This window comes from Cryptomeria japonica, chromosome 3 (assembly GCF_030272615.1).
Source record: "Cryptomeria japonica chromosome 3, Sugi_1.0, whole genome shotgun sequence".
NCBI lineage: Eukaryota > Viridiplantae > Streptophyta > Pinopsida > Cupressales > Cupressaceae > Cryptomeria > Cryptomeria japonica.
The window spans coordinates 733,298,897-733,304,837 of record NC_081407.1 but is presented as its reverse complement, the minus strand read 5'-3'; positions in this window follow the sequence as shown (position 1 = coordinate 733,304,837).

Sequence of the window (5,941 nt, the reverse complement as noted above, 5' to 3'; positions counted from 1 at the left end):
TTCTCCTTAATAAATACATGCTCCATTCTCACTTTCATTTCCTATACCCTTTCCCTCAAAAAGTGATACTTCAACTCAATATGTTTAGTCCTAGCATGTGGTACCAAGTTCTTAGAAATGTTTAGAGCACTAGTGTTATCATAATGTATGATCACCAGTTCTGCCATATCTTACTTGAAACCTTCCAAGACATGCCTCATCCATATTGCTTGTGTACAATTCATTGATACAACCACATATTTAGCTTTTGTTGTAGACTAAGATATACAAGTTTATTTCTTACTGGTCCAAGCTACCAGTCGACCACCTATAAAGAATGCTCCACCGGTTATTCTTTTCCGGTCATGTACATTCCCCACCCAATCGCCATTAGTGAATAACCGCAAAGAAAAATTACCTCTGTATGGATACCACAATCCATAATCAACTTTCCCTTTAAGATATGTAAATATCTTCTTTATTGCTATCATATGTGTCTCCTTAGGGCTCTTCTAAAATCTTTCTACTAAACCAACTGCATGGGCAATATCTGGTCTACTGTGAACAACATAGTGAAGTTTCCCAATCATAGATCTTTATTCCTTCTCATCCACAGAGGGTGAATCTTCTTCTTTTGACAATTTGCAATTGGTAACCATAGGTGTTCCAACTGGTTTATAGTCTTTTGTTCTAAAGGTCTTTAACACTTGCTTCACATACTTAGACTGACATATAAAAATACCACCTTCCAGCTATGGGACCTTCAATCCAATGAAATTTTTTATCATTGATAAGAGACATATCAAACTCTTTCTTCATCTCATCTGCAAAATTCATACACATATAATCATTTACACCAAATATAATGTCATCAACAAATACTTTTGCAATCAACATCTTATCTCCTTTAGTCTTTAGTTAAATATTGCTATCCTCACTGGTTCTCTAGAATTCTATTTTTATCAGATGTGCATGTAGTCTTTCAAAATTTTCCCTTGGTGCTTTCTTCTATCCATATAATGCCTTGTACAATTTGCATACCATATCCTTATCTTTTGACAATGCAAACCCATCCAATTGTTCAATATACACATCTTCTTCAAGAATGCCATTCATAAATGATGACTTAACATCCATTTGATAAAATTTGAAACATTTAAAAGCTACAAATGCAAGTAGCATTCTAACACCTTCAAGCCTAGCAACCAGTGTAAAGGTCTCTCTGTAGGCTTCACCTTATTCTTGTGCATACCCTTTGCATACTAGTCTTGCTTTGTTTCTAACAACTTCTCCTTCTTCATTCAATTTGTTTCTAAATACCCATTTTGTACCAATTATATTTTTATCATCAAGTCTAGGAACAAGTGACCAGGTGTTGTTTTTCTCAATCTGATCAAGTTCTTCATTCATTGCCTTTAACCAGTCATCATCCTCAAGATCTTCTCTAACTGCCTTTGGTTCAACTGTGGAAATTAGACAAGAGATTTCTCTAATTTTTCTTGTCACCTATGACCTAGTCTTTAGAATGATTTAACCTTACATATCTGGGAATTACCTATTCCAGTGCAATAACTTCTTATTTGTCTTCATCATCTTCATCTTCTACCGGTTGAGCTTCTTCAACTACATTATTTTGCTCAACATCTTTCTGCACTTCTGGTTCAATAAACACAAGTTCTTGTTCATCATCTGCTAGATCAGATTTACTGGTATCATCAATTTTATCAGGAAATTCATCAAATTTTACATTGACACTCTCCACAGGCTTCTTTGTCCTTTTGTTGTAACACTTGAAAGCTTTACTTTTAGTAGAGTAGCCAAAAAATGTTCCCTCGTCACTCTTAGCATCAAATTTTCCAGTATAATCATCTCTTTTTATGAAATATCTACTGCCAAAAACCTTGAAATAATTGACATTAGGAGTTTTACCATTCCATAGCTCATAAGGTGTTTTATCATTACCTTTCTTCACAAGTACTCGGTTCAATGTGTAAACAATAGTTCTGACTGCTTCTCTCCAGAACATCTTTGGTACATCTCCTTGTATCAGCATAGTCCTAGCTGCTTCCACAATGGTTATGTTTCTTCTTTCTACAATAACATTTTGTTGTGGTGTCCTAAGTGCAGACAACTGCCTCTTTATTCCATTTTCATCACAATATCTTACAAACTCATCTAATGTAAACTCTCCACCTCGGTTAGATCTCAAGCACTTAATATTCTTACTGGTTTCCTTTTCTACTAAGGCCTTGAATGCCTTGATTTTGCTGAAAACTTTTGACTTTTCCTTCAGAAAAGTAACCCACATCATCCTTGAAAAATCATCAGTAAACAACATGAAATACCTATCACCATAAAAACTTCTAGTCCTCATAGGACCACACAAGTCAGTTTGCACCAAGTCAAGAATAGACTCAGAAGAAAAATATTTATTCTTAAAAGAAGATGTAGTCATCTTGCCAAACTAACATTCTTTACACAACACATTGTCTGGTTTAACAAGATGAGACAAACCTCTCACCATACTAGATTTTCTGAACTTAACCATATTATCAAAGTTCACATGACAAAACCTTCTATGCCATAACCAACTATCTTCAGCCTTAGCAACCAAAAAATTGTTTACATTAGCATTTAGATGGAAAAGATTACCTCTAGTTTGTTTTTCAGTAGCAATTAATTCCCCCTTGCATCCTAAGATCCTGCACACTCCACTCTTAAACTCAAGATGATAGCCTTTGTCATTCAACTTACCAACACTCAACAAATTATGTTTTAAACCTTCAACCCAATATACATCATCAACATTGCTTGTACCATTAAAAGAGATAGAACCTTTACCTTTAACCATACAAGGTGAATTGTTTCCAAATCTTACCACACCACCATCAAATTATTCAAGAGAAAGAAACTTGTTCTTATAACTAGTCATGTGGTGTGAGAAACCATTGTCAATAATCCATTCATCACTGTTGTCAATTTGAGATACTAAAGCCTTCTTATCAGACATATCTTCTTTAACAACAACAAAGACAATCTCCTCATTGTCTTCATCCTCAGATTCTTCATCAGTGACTCCTTCATCAACTACAACATAACACTGTTTCTTTCCTTTTCCCTTATATTTTCTATTTTTTTCTTTTTGATCACTATTAGGATAGTTTGCATCTATGTGTCCTATCTTGTTACAAGAGAAACATTTGAGAGTCAACTTGTCTTTGTACTTACCCATGCCTCTAGGAAGTCATTTAGCCAAAAGAGCTTAAAATTCCATCAGATTACCTTCATCATCCACATCTTCTTTACTACTGCCATGATGACTTGACCTGCATTCATGACTATGACAAACATCTTTCCCTTTTCTTACTAGTACACTAGATACAGATGCTTTAAAATTTGATTCTATCTTAGGTACACTATTATGAAAACTATTTAACTCAAAAGTAGTGATTTTACTAATCAAAGTATCAACAATAACCTTATCCTTAGTAATGGACCTTAACTCTTGAATAGCAGACACTCTAGTGGTATAGGCACGCAATAGGGTTCTAAGCATCTTACTCAGAACAATTTCTTCTTCTATAATACCATCAACACTCTTGATTGTGGTGTTCACCAAAAGTGATTAACCCAAGATCACCTGAAAATCAATCTATGAGAAAGCCAATCTCAATCAATGAAACACTTTAGGGCTTGGACAACATAACATAGGATCCTAAATGATCCTCCTACACTCCAGGTTCTGTTAGACCTGGGGGGGACACCCTTTTGATGTGCTGAATCAAACTCGTTTACTCACCATGATAGCATCAATGAAGCAGATAAACCATTCCACAAACTCAACAAATTAGATAAAACATATAGATTGGCTAGATCTTGTACAAATAATGGGTGAAACAGAGCTTGGGAAGGATAGAATACAAACCCCTAAACATAAAGGGAAATAGATTTTCTTTTAAAATGTTGATCTGAAACTACCCCCAAATCTGCAAGACTAGTGCCTTGTTCATTGGGCAATAGAGTCACACACAAAACTACAAATGTGCATCCATAACTGCAAGTTTGTTTTCCTTACAAGACATCCCTGCATTAATACCTTATAATAATGCATTACTCAATTCTATTCACAGAATTATCAAATCTGAGACACATATTCCATTTATTTATGACTGATTACAGAGTTTAAAACCTTCATTGAAGGATACCCACAAGCAATCACACAACATCCTTGAAATTGACAAATTTCATCCTCCTTGAGGATTCAATTCACAATAATGAAATAAATGTACATAGACAATATTGTGGGAAATTTACTCATGCCTAACACAAGTAAGACCTGCAACTAAAAAAAACACATCTACAACACTGCACTGCAACCTCTCTACCCTGAACAGATCCATAGAACTTTACAAGTTTGGGTCAAGAAGTTTAGAAATGGAAGCCATGAAAACTAGAGCACTTCCTCCAAAATTCTAGAACGCTTACAATTAGAAGAAAATCAGAATAAGAAGGAGAGGGAAAAACAATAGGTCTGCAACCGAAATTGCCAAGTGTCTCTCTTTTTCTAACTGAATTTCACTTCCTTCATCTTTCCCATGGAAAATTCTCCCAAAATATCAAAAATTTGTTAAAATTAACTACATGATTGGATTCCTTATCTCGAGAGCTTTCCGGCAATATATATTACTTGCCATTTTGAGTAAAAATAGACCTCTGGGCGAATTAATATTTCATATGCCTCCATCATTTAAATTTTTCCAATTTTTTTAATATAGTTTACACTATATAATTAACTTTGATTTTTCACCCATTTTAACTCTTGACATCCTGCCATGTGGTGACCTGTGATTCCTTGATGGGATCCACTAGGCACCATCTGGGATGACACCTCATCACCGCCACGTGTACACCACCTGTCTGCCACTTGTGTGCCATTTGGTGACATGTCATCGCCACCTTAGTGCCATGTCATCGGGACCCATGAGCTGTCTTTCCACCTGGACCTGCCACCTATCTTTTGCCATTTCGCAATGGCTAACCAGCGATCATCTTTCCTTCGTGAAGTCACGACATTCGTTGGATCTCCTGAACCTGCAAGGTCTTTAATCTTCGCCATTTGAGCATGTGCTTTTCACTATTTTGTGATAGTTATTCGGCATGCATCTTCGCCATTTGAGCACGTGCTTTTCACTATTTCACGATAGTTATTCGGCATGCATCTTCCCTTCATGAATCCATGCGCACCATCCAATCTCCTCAACTTTCTCGCTGGTTAATCCACTCTTTCTCTCCAAAACTTGCTTGCCTCGGGATTTGTGCCTACATGGGGTCCACTTCTTTGTTTCTTAGTCAGCCTCCTTGGTCACCTTGAGATCCGCACCCACGCACGTGGGGTCCTCCTTGGGAGCCCATCAGCACCATCTGTCAAAATCCTCTAAGGCTTTGACGCTATGAATGAGTGTGGCCTTAGTTATAAATACTAAATATTCCCATTCCCCAGCCAATGTGGGATATTGCTTTTTGCCTGGGATTGTAAGTTTGAAGGCTTTTCTGAAACTTTATGGCTCCTTTGCTGAATTTCTTGGATTTTAATGGTGGCCTTTCTGTCATTTACATCACTTGGAATTTATTCTACCTACCATTGCATCTGCTGCTTAAATGCATTTGTCTAAAGATCTAAATCCTTCTTCAAGCTACACACAACAGGAAGGAGATGTTTGCATTTTGCTTGGTTTCTCAAAGGTTTCTGTTTGCCATTGCCACCACTCACAAGAGGGACCACACAGGGGAGCTTCGGTATGACTGGCATTGTGTTTGCTGAAGCTACTGTTGTTGCTTCATCCACATGAGAAAGGGAGATCATTCTGCAACTTGCATTGGCTGAAAACCTTTCTAAACTTCTCCAAACACCCACCATTCCATGCAGGGGAAAAGTATGGCTAATTTCATTTGTTGTTTGTTT